This window comes from Humulus lupulus, chromosome 5 (genome assembly GCF_963169125.1).
Source record: "Humulus lupulus chromosome 5, drHumLupu1.1, whole genome shotgun sequence".
In the NCBI taxonomy this organism is placed as follows: Eukaryota; Viridiplantae; Streptophyta; class Magnoliopsida; order Rosales; family Cannabaceae; genus Humulus; species Humulus lupulus.
The window spans coordinates 134559573-134585384 of NC_084797.1; the positions used below are offsets into that span (position 1 = coordinate 134559573).

The 25812-nt window shown below is 39.4% G+C and overlaps 1 long non-coding RNA gene and 1 other non-coding gene across 2 annotated transcripts; both read left to right on the top strand.

Annotated features, from left to right (window-relative positions):
* The first annotated feature begins 16298 nt into the window (after positions 1-16298).
* Positions 16299-18653, top strand: LOC133780622 (uncharacterized). Its single transcript, XR_009869455.1, has 2 exons — positions 16299-16364; positions 18430-18653. It is a non-coding gene; the product is annotated as an uncharacterized LOC133780622 (long non-coding RNA).
* Positions 18654-19650: 997 nt separating this feature from the next.
* LOC133780814 (small nucleolar RNA R11/Z151) lies at positions 19651-19738 on the top strand. The gene has a single exon (XR_009869628.1). It is a non-coding gene; the product is annotated as a small nucleolar RNA R11/Z151 (small nucleolar RNA).
* The last annotated feature ends 6074 nt before the right edge of the window (positions 19739-25812 follow it).

The following is a 25812-nucleotide window of genomic DNA, read 5'->3' on the forward strand; positions in this document are numbered from 1 at the left end:
CCCCACATTTACTTCCATGTTTGGGGAAGTCTATAGAAGGCTATGGGTACACAATTTAAGTTTAGTACCTTTTATCATCCTCAGACAGATGGACAATCTCAGAGGACTATACATATATTAGAGGACATGCTGCGAGCATGTGTGCTGAAATTTGAAGGGTCATGGAGTAAGTATTTGCCATTGATAGAATTTTCCTACAATAAAAATTATCAGTCTACCATTGGAGTGGCTCCTTATGAGATGCTATATGGTAGGAAATGTAGATCGCTCATTCATTGGAATGAGATGGGAGAAAGGAAATACTTGGGTCCTGAGGCAGTTCAGAGGACCAATGAGGTTATTGAGAAGATCAGAGCTCGGATGCTCGCGTCTTAGAGTAGATAGAAAAGTTATTTGGATTTGAAGCGTAGGAACGTTGAGTTCTAAGTGGGAGACTATGTCTTCCTTAGAGTTTCACCATTGAAAAAGGTGAAGAGATTTGGAAAGAAGGGTAAGTTGAGCCCTAGATTTGTAGGACCTTTTGAGATCCTAGAGGGGATCGGTCAGGTGGCCTATAGATTGGCCTTACCTCCGACATTGTCGGTCGTACACAATGTGTTTCATATTTCAATGCTTCGAGCGTATGTATTAGATGAGGCTCATGTATTTGTATTGAGTTACGAAGATCTGGAGCTACAGACAAATCTTTCCTATGTAGAACAACCAGTCCAGATATTAGACAAAAATGAGAAGGTCCTGAGGAATAAAACTATACCTTTGGTTAAGGTATTATGGAGGAACAACAAGGTCGAGGAGGTGACCTGAGAATTAGAGTCCAACATGAATGATCAGTATCCCGAGCTGTTCAGGTAAAATTTGAAGGACGGAATTCTTGTAAGGGCGGGATAATTGTAATGTCCCAATTTCCTTAATAAGGCGTAGTGCCTTGATTATGGGGCCAGGAAGGCAATAATTGAATTATTTTGTGATTATATACATGATTATATGAATAATGTGAGTTATATTTTCACATGACTATTTTTGCATGTTTAGGTGTATTAAGCATGCATGTGGGCCCGTTTCTTATTAGAAGGGCATTTTTATAATTTTGACTCGTTGATGACATATTGGAATATATATATGTGTGCTTTTATGATTGAGACAACATTATTATGTGGATATATTTTGGTTATTCGGCACGAGGCGATCCTAGGGAGCAAGTTAGAAGTTTATTCATAACAGGGTCAAATACTCGGCTCGGGGTGAGCCTAGGGGTATTTTGGAGATTTAGTACATTACTAGGATTAATTGCGTAATGGGAATTTATTTGGTGATTATTTGTGGATATTGGGGTAATGAGGAAATTATGAGGCGTTAATTGAGATGAGTGGTAAATGTGGCAAGAGACGATTTTTCCCTTAGTAGGCTTTAAGAGGGAAGTTTGGACTTAGGGGCATTTTAGTATTTTGTGCCAAAGGAGTGACTTAGTCACTGGATAGCTTCAGAAGTAGGAAAGTGTAAATATGGAATTTTTTCCTTGTGAATTCTATTCACAAGTGAAGCTCTATGTTACGAGACGTCCTGAAAGGGCATCACATGATGGTGAAGGAGTTGGGGTAAGAGAGTCACCCTCACTAGGCGAGGGACTTTGGCCACTCGCCGATCCAAACTTCACCCTCGCTATGCGCCCCATTCCAGCAGGCATCAAGCCTCGTCCACACTCGGAGGAAGAGCGTCAGCCTCGCTATGCGAGGGACCCTCGCTATGCGAGGGTGAGGGCTATGTGGAGGTGTCCGTGCTCCTAGCCTCGCGATGCCGCACCTCGGAGGAAGAACATCAGCCTCGCTATGCGAGGGTGAGGGCTGCGTTGAGGTATCCGTGTTCCTAGCCTCGCGACGCTATGCTCGGAAGGAGGAGAGGCAGCCTCGCTATGCGAGCGACCCTCGCTATGCGAGGGTGAGGGGTGTGTTGAGGTACCCGTGCTCCTAGCCTCGTGTCTATGCGATCCGCATAGGCCGGCCCTGACCCTCGGCACCTCGACTTCTCAAGAGCCTCCTTGGCACAGGCATGGGATCACTTAGGGGAATCTTGTTGATAGGCCAAACGAACGTGGAGCATTTAACGGGAATTGATGAGGACCACCGAGTACGGAACACGTGCGCTGACACGGGGTGTACGGTTATGGAGAGAACAGAGGCACGACCCTATGATCTGCGTCTGAGGAGTAGTGGCGGTACGGACCTGTACGAAGAGTGGTGAGACCACTGGGACACCCTCGACCATGCGCCAGAGCCGACAATACTATGTCCAAGGCCACGACTCTGACACCATCAGGGTAGACACCACTACGCCCTGAGCCACTACTTTATCAGAGTACCTATGTACGTCCCAGTGGTCTGGGACTCGTTTGTATCCTGGGCCAATAGAGCCTCCCCTATAAATAGGCTCCAACCCCTCAGGCTAAGGGGTTGGAAAACTGAATGTAAAAAGGAGACTTATGAAATATATGCTTCTGGTTCTCATGCTTGCCTGAGTTTTCCCCTGTTGTTTAGAGTTCTTTCCATCTAACTCATAGCTTCCTATAGGATAGAGATTGAAGTTTTCTAACCATCAATCGTTGACGAGTTCTTACCGTCAACAGTTTGGCGCCGTCTGTGGGAACGTAAGCACCAAGCTACTGTTCTGCCATTACTTCCGGCAAGGAAAAATGCCGAGACGTTCGAAGCGTCTCAAGGAGCCTCGAGAGGTGGAGGTCCACCTTACCGGAGTCCAGCTGAAGGCCTCCATGAAGGATCCACCTCCACCCCGAGACATAGACCCCCCAAGGGACCCTGAGGTTCACCAGAATGACAAGGAGGCCTCGTCTCCGGCCATCCCGCCCGGTGAAAATCCTCCAAGGACAACTACTGCACCACCCGGGAACGCCAATGAGTTCCCTCCTCCCAAACCACCGAAGGTACCGAACTCCGGCCGGCAAGACCCGGGCCCCTCAACACACAGACGCGATAAACAACCCCGGGTCCATTCCGTGAGCTCAAGTTCTAAATCTCGTTTCTATGAAGAGGAGATTCGTGAACTGCACCGTAAAAACCAAAGACTGGAGACTACCCTGGAGAACATGCAGGAGGTGCTGAATGGCCTGTTGCAAGGTAAGTTGAACATGACCCTGCCCAAGAGGAAAGAGAAGGGTCAGGAAACCACTGTCCCAGTAGACGACGGAAGGACCAGACACTCCACCAGTAACACCCCCAGGGAAAAGCCACAAGAGCATCCTAGACCATCGAGGCCACCCCAGGAGCCAAAGCAAGGGAACAATGGTGGCTCTCGCAACGACGTCGAGGTCACCTCAAAGAGGACGCCCTCAGACCTACGAGAGGAGCTCAACAAGAAGAGGGCGAATAAGAGAACTACCCCTCCTACTGTCCCCCGGGACGGCAAAGGAAAGGAAGATGTCAACCCGTCCATGTTGAGGGACTCCCTGAAGAAGAGGAGGCAAGACCTCGATACGGAGATGAAGAGCCTGCGGAGTAAGATTGTCACCGTGTCTGGAGGGCAGAGCCTTGAGGAAGAGTTCGACTATGAATCGCCTTTCACCAAAGAGATCCAAGCCATTCGACTCCCAGCCAACTTCAAGGAGCCTCATATGACCCCGTATGAAGGAAGCACCGACCCCAAGTACCATCTAGACGCATTCAATGACTTAATGAAGCTGAGGGGGATAAGTAGCGGGGCTAGATGCCACTGTTTCGCAGTCACGTTGAAAGGGCCCGCATACAAATGGTTTAAGAGACTTCGACCGGGGTCCGTCAGGTCTTGGCAACAATTTTCAGACGAATTTCTCCAGCAGCATCATGCCGTGCGTGATTATACAATGCCAGGGACTAGCCTAGCCAATGTAAAACAGGGCGAAAATGAGAGCCTAAAAAACTATATCCATAGGTTCAATATGGAAGCAGCCAAAGTGGGGAGCCTGACCCGCAGAGAGTTAAAAATGGCCATCACCGCCGGGGTGCTTCCGGGAAGCAAGTTGTGGGATAATATGCTCAAGAGGGAAGTCACAGATCTAGATGACTTCTACGAGAGAGCACAGAAGTATATTCGTGTAGAGGACGGTCACGCGAACTTAAAGGCGGGAATGGTCGAGTCCCCTGCACAGCCCCCAACCAATGAAGGGTCGAATGGTGCGAAGAAGAAGAGGGCATACGAAGGATCGAGGGATGATCAACATAGAAAACCCAAGCGGGGAAGCGACCATAGGCAAACGGCTTATACTTTCTATACGGACCTGACGGATACAAGGGAGCATATCTACATCACCAACGAGAAGCGGGTTCCCTTCAAGAAGCCTCCACCAATGAGGAAGGATCGGTCCCAGAGGGATCCCAATAGGTACTGCCAATACCACAAGGATATTGGTCACACCACAGCAGAATGTATCCACCTGAAAGAAGAAATTGAGGAACTCATCCGCAGGGGGCACCTAGGTCGGTATGTCAGGAAGGAAAGGCTGAAAACGGAGGACGAACCAGTGCTATCTAGGACACACAGAGAAGCTCCAGAGATACAGGGGGAAGTGAGAACTATTTTCGGAGGTCCAGGGCTTGGGGGAGATTCCCGGAAAGGACGAGATCGGTATGCTAGAGAAGCCAGGCGAAGTCCACCACCCTGCATTATGAGCTTGGAACAACGACCCCCAAAGAGCTTCAAGGGAGAAAATGACTCGATCACTTTCACCGAGGAGGACGCGCGGGGGGTACACTTCCCCCACAATGATCCGCTGGTGTTGACAGTTCAGTTGGTCAACCGGCGGGTGCATCGAGTCCTCATAGACAATGGAAGTTCTGTGGACATCTTATATCGCCCCGTCCTGGAAAAGATGGGTTTGGGCATCAGGCACTTGAAGCCTTGTCAATCCTCCCTATACGGGTTCGCAGGGGACTCGATACAACCTCTAGGGGTGATCGAATTAGCACTCACTATGGGTGAACAACCCCGACAAACCACGATCATAGCAAACTTCGTCGTAGTAGATTGCGCCTCTGCTTTCAATGCGGTATTGGGGAGACCATCCCTAAGAGAATTGAAAGCAATCACTTCAATATACCACCTCACCGTCAAGTTCCCAACTCCTGGTGGGGTAGCGAGTATGAAGGGAGAACAAAGAGAGGCAAGGGAGTGTTATAACACCTCCCTTCACAAGTCAGAGAAGCCATCAGAACCAACAGCGATGGTGATGCACGGAGGTACAGACCCATAGGGACAAGACCCCAGAATCACGAAAGGCCCAACCAGGTAAGACTAGCAATGAGACTCCCGCGCCTGGTACAAGTAGTAGCTATGCTTAGTTTGTTGCAGGTTATGCTATTTTAGTAGATAAGAATCAAAGAGGTTACCTAGATAACCTCCCAAGTAGATGTAAGCCTTTTACCTATCTATATATCGTTGTAATCCGACTACCATGAATGAAACTGTCTTCCACTTCGTGTGTAACTTACTTCTTTATGCGAATATCAACTAAAGTCCCCGCCGAGATAAATCTCACCAGGTACTTGGGGGGCAGGACGACAAAAGTAAACAAAAAAAAAAAATTGTCTCTTATATTCACAAGGATTAGCTACCCTTATGAATATCAAGGGATTGGTTCAAAAGGATCACCCCCGACAAAAGGCCGACACCCCAAGAGGTGAGGCTGTAAGGAGGGAATCACCCAATAAGTCTAGACCGGCCATTAAGCCGGCTAGCCCAAAAAGGGTCTTACAAGGGACCCTTGGAAAAAAAATAGTACTATGTATAAGGACGAGAAGGACGCTTCTCGCAAAAAGTAACAAGCGCGCGCAAAGAATATAAAGGGACCCCAACAGCCCAACGGGTTAAAGTGTCCTTACAAGCATAACCAAGGTGCACCAGAAAGGTTATCTCCATCAAATAAATAAAAAAAAAATGTAATCCACGAACAACAGTGATAAGAGGGACTCATCAGAGCCCCTTAAGCTTGACAAAAAAAAAGAAAGAAGAAAGGGTACAAGGGATTACATAACAAAAGCATACATAGACAGAGTACAAGGGGATCTACGAATCTCCACCGTGATCTTTCCACTCAGAAATCTTCTCGACGACATGGTCCCCGAAAGGAGATAGGTCAACGGTGGGGTTAGTCCTCCAAACAGCATGCAACGTTTTCCCGATTATGCGATCCTCCACGTTCACAAGCTCAGCCTCAAGCACAGCGATCCTCCCGTTTAGAGTTTGGATGGTAGCCTCCAACTGAATGTTGCTCTGAGAGGTTGAGGCAGCCCGGGCCAAGGCGGTATCCCTCTGGCATACCATCTCGGCCAGTTGGCTGGACAAGGCATCCTTCGCAGTCTGGGCCACCGAAAGGTTCCTCAGTGCCTCCTCAAGCTCGTGTTGCAACCGTTGAGCCGATGAAGAGTGGGAGGCAAGCAGCCGATGGTTCAAAATAGAGGCCTGATTGAGGACGAAGATATGAAACAAAGCCTTAGGGGTCAGATGATACACCATAAGTAATATAAAAGGTATTTATGTGGCTATCATAAATTAATAAACCAAATATCGCGACAGTTACCTACAAGGAGGCTCGCATATAGGCATTCTCTAGCTCAGCCTCGGGAACATCGTGCAGCGTCCCCCATTCACCCTCAGGAAAGTTTCCCAAGTGATGGCTCATGGCTTCCCCATATTGGCTCGCCAGGGGATGATCTTCGGGAATAGAAACATGAGCTGAGCCGGGGGAGGCGCGAGTGCTTGTCGAGGCCCGTTTTGGCAAGGATGGGGACCGAGAAGGCCCTGACCCGTCCACAGTAGTGCGAGGAGCAGAAGAGTGCGGGGTCGCCTCCTGGGGTAAAGAGACGCCTGTGGATGCCCACCTGGAATGCCCCCTCGGGGGTGAAGGAACCCCATCAAAAGAGGGAATGACAAAATTCCTCCTAGGCATAGGGGGGCAAGGGGAAGGGGCGTCAAAGGCAAACTCACCGCCAGGCGCTAACGGCGACATCCGAGAGGTAGCACCGCCAGTATGACCGTCATCGGCTACACCCTTAGCAACAGAGTACAAGCAGGAGTAGTTCTCAGACACCACAGTCTCCTCAACATCCATATGGTCACCCGGGGAATAGACGTAATCCCTATCGGCTGCTTCATCGTAATTCCTTTCATCGTGACCATATACCCACGGACTCTCAAGTACGGATGCCACTGGGGGTAAATCAACAGAGTCGGGTGACGCGGGGCGTGGATCCTCAGATTCAGGGGAAATGGAGCATAAGGTAACTTTCTGATCCGGGGTCAGCAGCCCACATAAGTGGAGATTGCTCTCCGTGAAAAGGGCGCTGGCTTGTTTGCGTTCCTTCGGCATAGCCAGGATTTGTATTACCCGGTCATGAGCTGCCCGTTTCAGATTAGGACCGACAACCCCTAAGAGACCTGCCATCGAACGAAAGGAAATTACCACAGTTACAAGAACTATAAAAAAAAAGAGGTCGATTAATAAGAGAAATTTCCGGTATATGGGATCAAAGTGATGATAGCCTTACGTGGGGCATTGAAGTTAGAGTATCGGGTCTGCCCACTATAAGTATAGAAGTAGTCTGACTTCCAAGCCCCCCTATTGGAAATAGATCCCTCCAAGAGGGAACTCCCTTTAAGGGCCGCGGCTTTCTGGAGCTGGTAGAACCCGGGGGCTGATGTATTCTCCCTTAGGGTGAAGAAGTAATGAACCTCACTTATGGAAGGCCCCCTGGAGTACACCTGATGGTACAACACATACAAACAGCTGAGCATCACCCAGGAATTGGGGGACAATTGTAGTGGCGCCAATTCAAAGTAGTCCAGCACTTTGATGAAGAAAGAGTGGAGTGACAGAGCTCCACCAGATCGGATTATGGCATCGCTAAACGCCACGAATCCATTTTGCGGTGCAGATGCGCGTTCCTTGCGCTCTGGTATAACAAACTTGAGGTTCAGGGGTAACTTATGGGCTTTCAGCATGTTGCCCAATTTCTTCAGGGTAACGGTAGACCTTCCAACTTCATCAGAAGTGTCCAAAACTCTCTTCGGCATCTCGGGTACCTGGACAAAGTAAGGCAATTTATGAGCAACCGACTTTCTAAGGGTCCTAGAAGATCCCCCACATGTCCTATGTCTACCAGCTTTTTGCTTAACCCTAGGGCGCAAGACAGGGGACAGGAGAGGGAACGCGGGCGGCACCATGGAAAGGAACTCCGGCTCAACCAATTCATGTCCACCTCCTTCAAAGGAGGAATCCACATAATCGGGAGACTCGTCATGACAGAAGGAAAAGGGCTCGGGGGGCAAGTTTTCTTCTAGGCAGGCAATTTCGGAAAGGAAATCCTGGAGGGTGGATTGTAGCTGGGAAATGTAAGTCGCTTGCCGGGGGAAGAGATCAGAATCCGCGTCCCCGGGATGGGATTCTAGCTCCCTCTCTAGACAGTCCGCCTTATGTCTAAGGTAAGATAATCTCCTGAGGTAGAGCGCCCGCACACCCCCGCGGTTAGAAGGTTTACATGCGTCGACCTCGGATTCGGAGGAGGACAACTCAATAAATTCGACATTAGACGGATCTTCGGGACATCGCCTAGACGCCATGGACAAGCTAAGACTTGAGGGCGTGTGCGCATAAGGGCGACTCAATATCTACAACACGAGTGTGAGGGTATAAGAAAAGGGCCGGTGTATGGGTACTGGAAAGGCTGTGCGAAGAAAATGCTAAACTCTGAAGGTTGAATGTCATGCAACCATCAATCTTACTCTCGTATAATCAATGCAAAACGAAAGGGAGAAGAGATGAAAGAGACATACCTGCGGGGATACGAAACTGAGGGGACGCAAGGACAGACTTACAAAGGAGCAGGAGCAAGATCGTAGGAGCGAGGTAATGCCCAGCTTTGCCACGAAGCTAAAAAAAAAAAAAAAAAATTTAAACAAAAAAAAGAAAAGAAAGAAGAATGGAAATGAAAGAAGGGATACCTCAAAAATGCTTCTATTGAGAATAGAACCTTGGAGCTCTTGGAAGAGGCTTAGAGGGAATACCACTAGGCTAAGCAAGTTTTTGTGTAGAGAAGCGGTTTCAAGCCTTGGAGTATTTATAGGGAAAGTCAATGCTCCCTAGCCCTTGGATCTATTTCCCTATAAATGGTGGAGATCAAGAGTATGGGTAACCTTGGGATCCGCGATGGAGGATGATTGGTCCTTATGCAATCTTAGGATCTCTCATGGATGCCCTCAAGTGTTCGGTGACTTTTGTGTTTCTTTGAACGCTCAAAAAAAAAAAAAGAAACACAACCCCAAGCCTCACCTCATGCTTCTTCAAGAGGCGTTGGAAAAATTGCCAAGGCAAAATCCCCCAAGATTGGCCGTGCATATCAAACAAGAGAAGTGGAGAGAGTCTACAAACACACTTAAAAGTGCACTTATAGACTCGGGGGGAAGTGTAAATATGGAATTTTTTCCTTGTGAATTCTATTCACAAGTGAAGCTCTATGTTACGAGACGTCCTGAAAGGGAATCACATGATGGTGAAGGAGTTGGGGTAAGAGAGTCACCCTCACTAGGCGAGGGACTTTGGCCACTCGCCGATCCAAACTTCACCCTCGCTATGCGCCCCATTCCAGCAGGCATCAAGCCTCGTCCACACTCGGAGGAAGAGCGTCAGCCTCGCTATGCGAGGGTGAGGGCTATGTGGAGGTGTCCGTGCTCCTAGCCTCGCGACGCCGCACCTCAGAGGAAGAACATCAGCCTCGCTATGCGAGGGACCCTCGCTATGCGAGGGTGAGGGCTGCGTTGAGGTATCCGTGTTCCTAGCCTCGCGACGCTATGCTCGGAAGGAGGAGAGGCAGCCTCGCTATGCGAGCGACCCTCGCTATGCGAGGGTGAGGGGTGTGTTGAGGTACCCGTGCTCCTAGCCTCGTGTCTATGCGATCCGCATAGGCCGGCCCTGACCCTCGGCACCTCGACTTCTCAAGAGCCTCCTTGGCATAGGCATGGGATCACTTAGGGGAATCTTGTTGATAGGCCAAACGAACGTGGAGCATTTAACGGGAATTGATGAGGACCACCGAGTACGGAACACGTGCGCTGACACGGGGTGTACGGTTATGGAGAGAACAGAGGCACGACCCTATGATCTGCGTCTGAGGAGTAGTGGCGGTACGGACCTGTACGAAGAGTGGTGAGACCACTGGGACACCCTCGACCATGCGCCAGAGCCGACAATACTATGTCCAAGGCCACGACTCTGACACCATCAGGGTAGACACCACTACGCCCTGAGCCACTACTTTATCAGAGTACCTATGTACGTCCCAGTGGTCTGGGACTCGTTTGTATCCTGGGCCAATAGAGCCTCCCCTATAAATAGGCTCCAACCCCTCAGGCTAAGGGGTTGGAAAACTGAATGTAAAAAGGAGACTTATGAAATATATGCTTCTGGTTCTCATGCTTGCCTGAGTTTTCCCCTGTTGTTTAGAGTTCTTTCCATCTAACTCATAGCTTCCTATAGGATAGAGATTGAAGTTTTCTAACCATCAATCGTTGACGAGTTCTTACCGTCAACAGAAAGCAACACTCAGCTCTCTCTCTCTCTCTCTCTCATGTGTGTCGTATACCACAACAAATTTAACAGTTATTTTTCTTTCACTACTTCCAATTATTTTAGTATAATAGCAAGCACAGGTCGAACCCACGAGGACTATCGTTCACTTTATTATTCAATAATTAACATTAAAACTTAAAAGGGGGATTTAGATTTTGAACTCGAAATTAAATAACATAAACTAGAAAGCAGATAAAAATTGATATTACGATATTAAGAAACAGTTAAAGGTTAATCTCCACCCTCAACAATCATTCCTAATCACTAATAATAAATATTATTCCAATTTCTCAATTAAACTATTAACCCCGCAGATAACGCTGAAGCAGACAATAATCCAATCTCCCTATTACAAGTAATCAAGGCGAAGCGCTTAATAATTAACTCTTTTAGCTAAGCAATAAATCTATGAAGCATACAATCTATTTAACTTAGATAAAACATTAAGTCCTATGGAGACAAGTTAATCTAGGAAATAAATTAATGAAGCATATAATTCATTTAACCTAGGTTCTATTTTTCATCACAATCAACAATTCTTTTGACACCACTATCAATTGCAATTTATCACTTACACTTAGAATCCTAAACTATTAGGTGAGTAGTAATTCTAAGATGACAATTGAATATTGTAAAACATGAGTTACTTGGCCACCTAACAAGAAATCACAAAATTTATAACATTCATTTGGAAAAATAGAAACAATTTAATATTGAGAGAAATTAAAGAATAATACTCATTATTAACAATCAAGAATTCATGTCTTGGGTTTTGAATTAACCCTTAACCTAAAAAGAACCTAATCCATAATAGTAATCATAATCACAAACATAATTATAATTAAAATTAAAGAGATTAAGGGAAGAAAAGAAACTAGATTGATGAACAATATTGTTGTAGTGTTGCAGTCTTCTCTCTAACCCTTTCTGAGTCTTTTTCTCTCCTAAACCGCAATAAAAGACTTCTCTCAAATTAACCTTAATTAATCTTTCATAGTCTCCTTTAAATTCTAATTAAAATGAAATTAAAAATCTAAAAACAACGTCGCAGATCGCGACCTGGAAAATGCGTACCGCGGCCTAAAGCAAAATGTGTGCAGAAATTGGTCACGCAGGCAGCGGCCTGAAAAAATAGGGTAGCGGCCCAACTTCACTTTTCTACACAACAGGCAGGGGCTTGAAAAATCTAGGCAGCGGCCCGTCTGGAACAAAAAAAATCTAAAACATCAATTCCAATGAAAGGCCCGTGGGCTGAATTTTATGGGCCGCAGCCTATCTTCAATTTCTTCAATTCTCGACCTTAGATAGCTTGTATGTTGCCGCCACTTCAACATTTCAATCCCAAAAGCCTGGAATGCTCCTAAAACTTCATTTTAACCTCATCTCAGTGAGTCTTTTTGTAAAGAACGCCCTAGACTAGTGCTTAATAAAACGTTCACAAATTCATTGGTTCATAAAAGAAAGTTACTTATTATAAAGGTTTCAGTGGGGTCTCGCTTAAAACATGCAAGTTGGGCCCAAACGTTTAAAAAGAAAATATTAGTTTTATGCAAAGTTCTGAAACAAACAAATTTTAAGTCCCACTAACAATTTTAAGAAAAATCCCACAAAACATAACATTATTAAAATTTGGCATTTAAAGTTGATCGTTTCTCGTCCATAGGATGCCCCACGCCATACACACCAAGACGAGAGAACTCCCCACATCACCATGCGTGCCACAGAGAAACCTATTTGCTACCTGTAAGGGAAAGTAAGGGGGTGAGCTAAAAGCCTAGTAAGGAAGTACAAACAACAAGCAAGTAAGAATACAACAAATTACAAACACCTTCATTCATATTTAAACATCATAGCATCATCGTCATAATGACGTCAATATCATAAGCATAAACATATTCACGTCAACATTAACATCATCATTATATCATAAACACCATAACATCACCATAACATAAACATCATAGCATCATTATAACAAAACATCATAACATAAACATCATAGCATCATTATAACAAAACATCATAACAGCATCATAACATAATCATAAAATAAACGTCATAGCATCATAACATAATCATGAGAAATTCCTTGTGAACATGGCTCGCTAACTTGTCCATGCCACCCTTTGAGGTAAACAGGAGTCTCTGGTCCTTGAATAACCTCGGCGCGTCCGCCCTTGGAGTTACGTGTTTATATCCTTAGTAACTCGGGTTACGTCTTCATATCCTTAGCAACCCATTTTGATGTATCGCGTTCATCACGCTAACATCCATTACATAAAACTCGGTTACATCTTCATATCCTTAGTAACCTCTTTATTTGATGTGTCGCGTTCATCACGCTAACATCCATTCATATCATACAACATTCATACAAGCCAACATATCATCACATTATAGCATTCATAATTCTTAACATTTTCATTCACACAACAGTCTTACCATTCATAGTCTAAACAATCATAAATTCTATCTAACCTCCTTACCTCAGGTCCGAGCTAAGTAATTTCACAACCTCTCAACGAGCCTATACCATAATCAAAACGACATTTCTTAGCTTCATAAAATTACTATTTTGCCCTTTCATACAACTCATGTGTGCATGGGCCATGCACACATAATAAGAGTTACACACAACATGCAAATTACACATAAGGCCATAAAAGAATAATGCTCATTTTACCTACTTTGCATGCATGATCTTTCTATAAAAACCACATGGTTGAATAATAGACATAATTTTGGACGTAAAAGTGAATTTGCATGTAACATGCATACGTGGGAACATTGCGTAATTGTGGTGTTTAAAAACGATAATTCTACACGCCCTACTTCTATCGTTTTAAAATTAATAGACTTGTAACATGCTTTGCTTACCATTATTTATTTTATTAAAATTTATAGGTTGATTAAATCTCTCAAAACATTATTTTTATTTTATAAAATAATTTTATTTAGCTAAAAAAAATGTGATAAATCCATTTATTATTTTCAAATTACAAAGAAATAACAAAAGCTTGGAATTTATTTAAAATACCTATGATTACCATGTTTCCTTAGAAAAATCAATTTTAATATTGGCTAATTGTGTTACATAAATGATGTGAGAAAAATATATTTTAAGTGTGGAAAAATATATTTTATTTGACTTATTTTAAGACTTAGTTTTTATGTAACATAAATTCATAAGTGACAATTAATTAATCATTTTAAACATTTTAAACTAAACTTTCAGCCACCATTTATTTCTTTAAAAATCACAAATAAATTGAATTCAATATTTCCCTTAATCAAAATAAAGAAAAATCATAACTATTAAAATATACACTCATACCATATTAAAAATATAATTTTAATATTACCACAATTTAGGGTATTAATTTTATTTCAAATACTAATCAAATTCATTTTATTGAAACACACTTCACATTTTTTTACAAAAATTCCAGCAATCATATTTCTAAAAATATAATAAAAATTTTGTAGGTATTTATTTGAGTAAAATATCATTTTATTGTGACTTAAAATACCCTTTTTAATTTCATAAAATCAACATAGCATTAAGGACATTACTTATGCATGCAAATCATTTTTTTCACCAAACTTTTACCCAATTATTTACAAAAATCAGAAAGCATAATTACTCATGAAATTCATCTTTTATCTCATGGCTTTCAAAAATTTCACATAAAATCATACACGTCCAAAATCCTATCATGCTCTTATTATACAAATAATTCTAAGAATATCACTAACACATATTCATATGCAACCTTATAAAACCTTTTTCTATTTCAATGAATTAATACATGAACCCAACAAAACAATAACAACAACATACATTAATACATAAACACCATTATTCATATATGTCTTTATATTAAACCTAACATGTTTCTATCATTATTTTCATGCATCTTATAATTTATTCTTTCACAATATCATATGCATCCTATAAAAATTTCATGGATCCAAACACTACTACAAAATACCCTTTACGGGACACTTTTTTAGGACATGCACATAAATGCAAGTCCTTAAAAATGTTTATGGAGTTTTTAAGGACACTCATTGAGAGTCCAAAAAAAACACAATTTAGGACTCACAATGAGTGTCCTAAAAAAATATGTGAGTCCTAAAAAAATTTTGAGATAAAAAATAAGTATTTTTTTACTTAATAATTTTAAGGACTTCCTTTGAGAGTCCTTAATACTCTTTTTAGGACTCACAAAGCAAGTCCTTAAAATTTTTAGTAAAAATGACACATGAAAACTTACTTTTTTCGAAATTGGGGGGAATTCAAATTTTTCAGCACACACAAAATAAAGCTCTCACATTTGGGGATTAAATTAGGTTTGGACTGTGTAAGCTTCGGCAGGCTTGTTGGAGGGTGGTTGCTGGTGGTGAACGACGACTTGGGTGGTGAGGCGGCTTGGGTGGTGAACGGTGACGGAGGAGGCGAGGTGAGTAGCAAGCGTCGGCCCGTGGGTTCTCAGCTCCAGCGTCGCAGGTTCTCCGACGTCGTGGGTTCTCAGCTCCAGCGTCGCGGGTTCTCCGACTGGTTGCAGCGGCGGTGATGGTTCTCGGCGGCGGCACGACATCTGGACGGCCTTGGCTCTTGGCGGCGCTGGTGCTCGTCGAAGGCTCGGTTCAGGTATATCTTTGTTTTTTTTTTTTTTAAATATTACATTATAGCAGTAGTTTTTTAAAATATTTTTTTTAAATATATGTATAATAAATAAATATATATAGCAGCAGTTTTTTTTTAGTTTTAGAGTGTATAAATATATACATATATATATAAAATAAATATTACATTATAGATTATATTAATGTAGTAATAATTTTAATACCCTAATAATATATCAAATTCTAAACTTAATCTTAGATATTCAGTAATTTATGGAATTATTCTAATTAAAAATTAGACAAAATATTCTCAAGTAAAGAGAATTTTGTATTTATTTATTCCATATCTCATTACACTAACTTGTATGTATGCCATTTTTCTTATTTATTGACTTTTATTTTTTTTTGTTATAAAATTATTAAAATTTGACATTTTTTAAATAAATACTTTATCTTATAAATATATATGTATGCTATTTATAAATATTTTGTAATTGATAATATTATAATTTCAAATTTTAACTTATAGATAATATAGGGTATTAATATAATTTATAGTTTTAATGTACAAATAAATATACTTTTGATTTAAAAAATTAAAATATGATTAAAAAAACAAATACCAATACCCATGTGCAATTTTCTAACTACAACTGAAATAAATGAGTGTTTCTTAGTATTTCTTCATTTAAAATTTATAGATTATCTTTTTTTTTAAAAAAAAAAACCATAGGTTTGGAGTTTGAGATTTTTGTCAAACAATTTATTTAGTTTTGTTTTTTGATAAAATTAGGATGACACATTTTAGACAAATAATAAAGGTCATTACAAATAAAAAATAAATAGCAATTGTTTGGTATTGATTTTCATTTTTCAATTTTAGTTATACATATGGTCAACTTCATGACTTTTTATAATATGAAAATAAATAATTAGTTAACATTAGGATGTTGATTAAAAAGAAAAAGTTATGAGATTAGGGTAATTTTGGCATTGCAATACTTATGTGAACTTTTTAAAATCAAATGTCAATATTTTACCTTTTTCTTTTTTTACAATGTTGATTAAAATGAATAGGTTAATATTTTGATTGGTCTTAAAGCATTGGATTGGTAGCTAATTGCAAGAGGTATGTTGTATTTGATTTTTTTTTTTTAATTTTCAATATTTTACAATTTTGAATGATAATTGTATTACTTTAGTGGAGTTTGAATATCTTAGATATTCATCCGTAGTGAAGTAGGTTCTGAGAATTCTGTATGCTGCGGTGATAACGGAAGATTGAGAACTTGCATGTCTTAGTGAAGTAGGTTCTGAGAATTTTGTATGCTGCGGTGATATATGGATGAAAACTTGTGTGTTGTTTGATTTGTTTTACATGTTGGTGTTGAATGCGACAGATGGCTAGGATAGTAAATTAGGGGATATGTTGTCCGATTTTTTATAGATGGTGACATGTTGACTTTTCTCTTTTTCTTCTATTTTCAGTGCAAGATGTGTATTTTACTATGTTTTAATTTTCATGTAATATGTTTTTTTTTTGTAACCTATTTTTTTGTTAAATTTTCATGTAGTATATTTCTATTAATTGATGTTGTGGTTTGCTCAGTCAGATTATGTTGTGTGATTATATCATTATAGCAATTTATGCATGTTCTACAATTTTCTTGCATAGCACCTTTGAGCATATTTGGGCCAAGTCGGATATTTTTGCGCCTAACAGTACCTACTTCCAGTCTTCCACTTATACAAAGCCTTAAGCTCTTCTTTTTTATCCATTGGTTCCTCATGCAAGCCCAAGGCCTTTCTTTGTCTCTTTTGTAAACACCAATTTTTGATTTAAATTGTTTTTAGCAAATTTATGATCATGAGTATCATCCGAAATGTGTTCAAGAGAGTCCATGAGTTTTAGTTAGCCAGTCGTGGTTGCTTAACTAACTTTGTTACAATAGCCATGTGATGGATTGTTATTTCCGTTTTGGGTTCTTGAGCTTTATATAGTCTCTTGTGCACTAATGAGAACTAACTTTTTCTATCTTTTCTCCAAACAAAACAAGAATGATATGAGAATATATATTGAATTATTTTGTATATTTTACTTAGAACCAAACAAAACAACTCTAATTACATGATCAATCAACAAAAATTATTGCATATACTTAGATTACATGATCAATCAACAAAAATTATTGCATATAGATTTCTTTTCAATCACTACTCCATTTCTTTTCATTCACTATATCCACACATATATATATATATGTGTGTCAACCATGATTCTACAAACGATGTTTCCAGGAAAGCCTCAAAAATTTTCTATCGAGTGTTGACTAATTATAAGAACATAAATAATAAGCTTTGAAACGAAAAAGGAAAGTAACTTGGTGAAACTTTTAAAGAATTTTACTTTTAAACTTGACACGAAAGTGAGAGAGAATAATATGTAATTAATTAATAATGGTCACATGTGTGGAGATTCCCAGAATTTTCCACGAACGATCGAGAGGTTAGAGTTAGAAGTATATATTACTCTAACTCAGAATCTTATATTTTATATACTAATTAAGTTTTTTTTTAGGGAAATTATTCTGAGTTATTATTATCATAATTTTATTAGACATATCATTATCATCTCAGTTCAGTTATAATGTATACTTTTTTTTATCCATGAATTGGTGAAAACTGAAAACAAAATAAAGTTGGGAGCGTTTGGACCACTATATATATAAATATATTCAGTACATATATTACTTTATGTTTTAATTTAAGGCATTTATTAATCACACATATAAGTCTCCAAAACTGTAGAAGAACATCAAGGAAGGAATGTTTGGCATGGTATAACATCATTTAGAGATAAAATTTATATAAAAAAATAATATGTAGATTGAAAAGGAAAAAATTATTTATGTGTTTTCCTGGAAAGCCTAAAAAATGATCTTTTCTCCAATCTACATGATTTGGTGATCTTTTACATGTATGGGCTTTCAATTATTTAATTGCTTATGCAATTTTGTTTTATTATGACTGGGAAAACTTATCTCTCACTGGTTTGATTTTGTTTGAATGTTTAGTTAGAACTTGCTCTTGCATCTGAATATTATTGATCTAGGGTCTGGTGTTTGGGGTTTTGGACTCCTTTGTTCTGATCTCTGATATTTGTTATGTTCCTCTGGGTTTTGCTTCTTTTTTAGGGGAGTGTCAGTGATGCATTGTGGCCTTGCTGATATGTGTGATCTTCTCAGTTATAGGTTTGATTTTGTTTGAGGATTATGCTCTGTTTTTTTTTTGTTTTTTTGGTTCCACAAGACTTCTCTATTCTTACTCCTCCTACAACTCTTGTCTTTTCTTGTTCTTGACTCATTTTGTTTACCTAAATATTTTTTATTTGAGACTAGACTAGTTAGGGACTTATATATACACATATATAAATATACTAGGAGGGCAAAACTTTATGTGGAGATCAAAACCAAAATTGGATGGGCGGGCATTATTAACTTTATCTTTTCAATTGTTAAAAATGTAAGAGAAGTATGTAGTGTAGGAGACAAGAAAGAATGAAAACTAAAAAATGGGTTAGAGGTATGGACACCTTCCTTTAAGGTTTTATTTGGCCTCACTTCTCAAAGGTTATTAAGATTTTTGTATGAGTAATATCACTACCAAGATACAACAGACTTGTAGGCTAATATCCAGCAAAATATTGAACAAACAAAAGGAGATATGAAATCTGTGAAACCTGAGGCATTTATAGATGTTTTGATACCTATTCATGAACCAACACATTCTTTCATGAAACATTACATTGTTTCATGAGCTATCTTAGCACCTATTCATGAATCATTACGCTACTTCATGAAACATTAAATTGGTACCCATTCATGGATCATTACAATTCTTCATGAAACATTTTCAGAGAAATGTTACAGTTTCTCCAACAATTTTTTTTTGTGATTTTCCCTTACATACTCACTTTGATCATCTAATTAATAATGTCACCTAGGTACATTAACCTAACCAAATAGTAATTATGCAATTTCAGTCAATTGTTAATTCTTTAAAAAAAATAAACAGAAAAGTCAAACGTGAATAAGATTATATTACTATTTTTAGTTCATTTATAAATTAATTAATCAAATATTAGTGCAATTATTAGTAGTTATAATTATATATGACGATATTTGTTATTCTTGTTTGATATTGGGGATTAAATATATTTTTGAGCCTTGATGATGAGTTGATGTTAAAGTTTTATGTTTGAGTCTGAGCATAGCTCTCAAATTTACTGTTGGTCTTTAATTAAAGCTATTTTTGCTGATAGAAATTTACTGTTGGTCTTTAGAGAATTGATAGAAATTTATGCTGGTGATGCTAGAATCTTATTTCGAACATTTACATCTTTTATTATTAAAATTAGGCTTATGATGATAACATTAATAATCTTAGCGGATTTCGGTGAGATTTTATAGTCAATGATTTTAATGTTACACACACTAAAAGCCCTTTTTTATTAATAGAATTTTAACAGAAAAACAATGAAGGAATATCCCGTTTTAGTGTTTGATTTGGTAATTATGTTTTTCTTTGATCAAACGAAGGAATGTGTATGTGTTTATTCTCTAATTGCTTTAGTATTATACTTTAGTGGAGTTTGAATATCTTAGATATTCATCCGTAGTGAAGTAGGTTTTGATTTTGGTGTAGTTTGCTACTGTTTTGAAATACCTCTATGTACTGGATGAATAAGATTTTATGAAATAGTACTATCTAATAAGATATTGTTTGCTCCTTGACTATATAAATACCTATAATGATAATGATAGTTTAATTCTCGCATTTATTATATATATATATTTATAATTGTTGTCTGTCTACTTATTTATAAGTTTGAATTATAATATATTTATAATTAAATAACTTTTTTATAATGTGCAGGTCTATATTGAGATGTATTTCTTTGGCGCAATACTATATTGAGATGCATTTCTTCAACATTGACAGTTGAAGTTTTTAGAATAAAAAATATATTTTACTAACATTGTATACATTTCTTGTTTAATATTTGGTGATGATAAAATTTGATTGTAGTATAAACTATCATGTAATATGATTTTGTAATCCGAGTAGACTAAATACTGAAATGATATTTTTGAGTAATTAATAAAAAATTATTTTGTTGTATTTTCTTTTGAAATTTTAGAAATCTAACATATATAATACATTTTGGACACTCAAAGGGATATATTTTTTCTAAATCAAAACGAAAATTATAGCTGCATTTTTAAAAAAAAAAAATTACTTTTAAGGGCATGCAAAGCGAGTCCTAAAAAATTACTTAAAACACTCAACCAGAATTTTTAGGACTCGCAATAGGAGTCCTAAAAACTTAATTAAATACACTCAACCAGATTTTTTAGGACTCGCACCAGATTTTTTAGGACTCGCAGCGCGAGTCCTAAAAACTTAATTAAAGGCACTCAACTAGATTTTTTAGGACTCGCAATGCGAGTCCTAAAAACTTAATTAAAGGCACTCAACCAGATTTTTTAGGACTCGCGTTGCGAGTCCTAAAAACCTTAGTTTTTAAGGCTCTCAAATAGAGGACTCGCGCCCCGTGAGTCCTAAAAAACCATTTTTGTAGTAGTAAAATATCAAGATTTCCAATTATCATTTTATCCAAATTACATAGGTCCTAAAATATGGATCTAATATATTGAAAATTACAAAACATAAAACAAAATATAAAGATGATCCTTAGGTATACCTAGGCCGAAATCCCCATATTTGCATCCATAAATTACCACTAATCATTATACATAGAAAAATCAACATCAAAACCCTTTTATACATTAAACCATAATACCCTTCATGCAAATCAGACAACTCACTATCAACAAGATATCAAGAACACAAAGTACCTATTTTCCTACCCAAAACACAAATCCCCTTTAATCATAATCCCTCTAATATTTTACTCATCAAAACCAATAATCAAAAAATTTAGGGAGGGATTTCAATACCTCTCTTGATAGAAATCAAGAATCCAATCAAGATGCACCTCCTTGCTCAAACCCTAGGGGTTGTATATTTTGAATAATCAAGATGGAGAAGAAGATGAACAAAAGTTAGAGACAACCCAATCACAATACTAGATTAATCATAAGGAAAAATAACCAAAAACCTTACCCTATCTAGAATCCTTGTTCTTCTTCTTCCTTTCTTTCTTCTTCTCCTTCTCTCTCTATCACGCCACACTGTCTCTCTCTATTCTCTCTCTAGGTCACGATAGCCAAGAGCAAAAACACTCTTCCAATATTCTCATTCCCTCTTAACCTAATCCACTCATAATGACCAAATAAAAGAAAAAGGTATATTTCCTTTCTCCTTTTTATTTTCTCTTAATTTTCTTTTTATTTTCTTTTATGATAATTGATATAGAAGATAAATGGTGATCACATTCCTATCCTAAAATAGCTAGCTTCTTCACATTTTGATTTTATTGCCTTAGAAAATAAATAGAAAATCAATCCATTTCCCACTACACACTACACGTCCACCATTGCTTACCTATTCTTTTATTTTTTTTTCAATTAAATAAATTAAAATCTAATAAAAGGAAAATATAAGGTGTGTAGAAAATCTACACATGTGTACCATGCTACCATGCACTAGCACACACTAAATCACTAGGGTGCATCACTATCTACCATGCACCTTAGTGCATTCAATCAAATCTCACGTAATCACATTTTTAAAATAAAAATAAATATATATCATTTAACAAGTAATTTCAAAAAAATATTCTACCAACAATTCTAACAATTAAATAAAATATCAAACAATCAAATAAAACAACAAAAACTAAATAAAATAAACAATATTTAAATAAAACAATTCATCACACTTAACACTTAAATAAAATAAATCACAAAATTTTAATAAACTAAATTTTTTTTTTGGTGCACTACAATATACCCTCCTTAAAAGGAATTTCATCCCGAAATTCTTTCTTACCAAATAAATCAGGGTATCTTTCTTTCATGTCTTCCTCCTACTCCCATGTTGCTTCTCGTTCCGTACTATTCTTCCACAAGACCTTAACTAGTGGAATCATTTTGGATCTCAATTCCTTGATTTCCTTTTCAATAATGCGCTCAGGTTGTTCATCATAACTCAGGTCCTGCTTCAGCTGTAACGGCTCGTAACTCAAAACATGAGAGGGGTCTGACATGTACTTACGCAACATCGAGACATGGAAGACGTTATGCGTTTCAGCTAATACTGGGGGCAGTGCCAAACGGTATGCAACCTGCCCTACTTTGTCCAAAATCTCAAATGGACCAATATATCTAGGGCTTAACTTCCCTTTCTTTCCAAAACGCATAACACCCTTCATTGGCGAGACCTTCAGAAAAACAAACTTGCCCATTGAAAACTCGATGTCCCTTCTGTTGAGGTCAGCATAGCTCTTTTGCCTACTCTGCGCGGTAAGCATCCTTTGGGTAATCTTCTTAATCGCCTCACTGGCTTCCCTAACTGCTTCAGGGCCTAAAATCTGTTTCTCCCCAACTTCATCCCAATGCAAAGGAGATCTACACTTACGCCCATAAAGCATCTCATAGGGAGCCATCCCAATAGTAGATTGGTAACTGTTATTATATGAGAGCTCCATTAGGGGTAAATATCGATTCCAAGACTCTGAAAATTCCAAAGCACAACACCTCCACATATCTTCTAAAATCTGAATGGTCCTCTCAGACTGGCCATCAATCTGAGGATGAAACGCGGTGCTAAACTTTAGTCTTGATCCCATAACTCTCTGTAGCCTTTTCCAAAAGTTCGATGTGAAAACTGACCCACGATCAGAAATTATCGACTTTGGCACCCCATGAAGTCTCACTATCTCACTAACATACAAGTCAGCATATTGATCCGCCAAGTATGTGGTCTTGACTGGCAGAAAATGGGCAGACTTAGTGAGTCTATCTACTATCACCCACACTGAGTCATGCTGCTTGGTGGTTCTAGGGAACCCTACCACAAAATCCATTGCGATGTCCTCCCATTTCCATTTAGGAATGTAGAGTTGTTGAAGCAACCCTGCTGGCCTTTGGTGTTCCGCTTTGACTTGCTGGCATGTCAAACATCTAGCAACAAACTCAGCAACATCCCTCTTCATTCCATGCCACCAATATAATGCCTTAAGGTCTTGGTACATTTTCGTGGACCCCGGGGTGCAAGGAATAAGGCGTTGTATGCGCTTCTTTCATAATACTTTCTTTAATTTCAGCATTGTCAGGAACATAAATCCTATCCTTGTATCTCAGCAATCCACCATTAGACATTGTGAAATCGCTGCTGCCACCTTCTTGTACACAAGCCTCTTGTTTCACTAAGGCTTCATCCAATTTCTGTCCTTCTCGAATTTGTTCTAGTAGGGAGGATTGCAATGTGAGGTTTGCCAAACTTCCCGTCAAAATTTCGATGCCAGCATTAATGCCAAAATTTCTGTCCTCTTGTTTCATTAATGATCTGAAGAGGCATCCCTATTGCGCATAGTGCTGAGACATTCCCATGTCCCCACCCACTCAAAGCATCTACAACCACATTGGCTGGGTGGTATAGAATCTCATAATCGTAGTCTTTCACTAATTCCAACCACATTCGCTACCTCATATTCAGTTCCTTTTGCGTGAAGAAGCACTTTAGACTTTTGTGGTCGGTGTATATCTAGGTGTTATTATCAGGTTAAGGAGGAAAACCAATCTGTTGACGCGGTTCTTCGCCAAAAGGTAATTAAGAAAAGAAAGAGGAAGGGATTAGTGCTTATGTTGAACCGAAATAGATGAATGATCTTGGAAATGGAATGGTGACACAAAATACATTTTTTAGGTGGTTAAAAGGTTAAAATCCTTCTACTCCACCAGTCAATATTATTGCTATATGCTGGGTATTCTTTTACATAATAGAATCCAACCCTTTGTAACTCCCAGGGTCTCCATATTTATAGGAGAAGGCACCTTGGAGTTGGTAAGAAGGTCATCCCGTGACCTTCTTACCTATCATGTCAACTCTGTGACATTCATGATTAATTCCTAAACCTGACACATAAGTGAGGTCAAATCAATAGGTAAGGGGATAATGGGCTGCACGGCCCAACCCAGTCGTGGGTGTCTGAATACGAACGTTCATGCTGCGTGTCCGAGAAGTCAGGGATATATCAGACACGTGATGTCTGATATATGCATGTTTACCTTGCGTGGTTGACTTTATAAAGGGTCACAGCCTCCAACTCTAGCTCATACCATGAGCTGGATGCTTCCCTCGACCTATGGTCTTCAGAGTCTAACTCAGTCTAACCTTGGCGGACCCTTAGGCTACCTTGAGCTGAGGAGGTCGGGCCTTTCTATGGCAGCTCCGGTCTTGGGGATGTCCACGTGGTAGACATGATTAGACCGAATCTCATGACTAGGCCGTGTCTCAGCTTGCTAGCAGCCCGTGGGAAAACCAGGGCGTACACAATCAAAAGGAAATGATATATTTTGTTTAAAACATAAAACTGTTCATGGGCCATAAAAAACGTTTACAAGTTATTTACAACTCAAAATGGTCATTACATTTTAAATTTACAACCCCTCGACCTAAGCGGCAATAATAGGGTAAACCCCCTAGTTCCTCTGAGAACTCCTTGGCCATGGTGGTCAAGCGGCCGCATATGTACATAGCACCACCTAAGCTCTCCACTCAAGGCTGGATGAGCTTTTCTTTCCCTTTACCTACACCACATAGCACCCATGAGCCAAAGCTCGGCAAGAAAACACAATAACGCATGAATATAATATCAATAATGATCATAATAATCATTCAGGACTTTCAGTCCAAAATAGAGGAGTGACAGTTGGGACAGTCACTAAAGTGGGTTCTGTTCCCATCAACCATATGACGATAGGGTCACCTGGGCTTTACAAATAAGTGATCCTTTCACTAGCTTATCAAGATAGGTGCTCGATGAACTAGTCACCAATATAACCTACCGCATGCCCATTGAGTCACAGCCATGGGATTCCGCTCCCTAGCCACGTGACAAGCAGTCACCTAGGCCTTAGGCCGTGGCTCTAAGTAACTAGTCCTAGCCTAGTCGAGCACTTATAAATTTCATCGACCTTAGGGTCGGTCCAGCATTAATTCTCCTAGAGTCATTCAATGCTCATATTGATTAGATCTAATCTTTTATCGGCCATGCGTTCATGATGCTTATGCCATTTCTGACTCCCAGGTTAGTAATACGTGACCAATGCCGACCTTGACTAGTCAGTGCCATACACAAGTAAGCAAGCTTTGCTAAGAATTTAATATGCAATCAATGTCTGCGTCTACAATAACCACGCATGTCATATACATAGGGTGCAGTTTTCTTACCTTTGATTCGAGCGAGAATGAATAAAAGAATGACCCTTGAGAATGATCTGACTTTTAGTCCTTTAGCGGTCACCTAGTCATAACCAAATATGGGACACCATCAATAAAAATGAATAACAAAGGTTCCCGAACCAAAACCTAGCCTCCGAGACATCGAA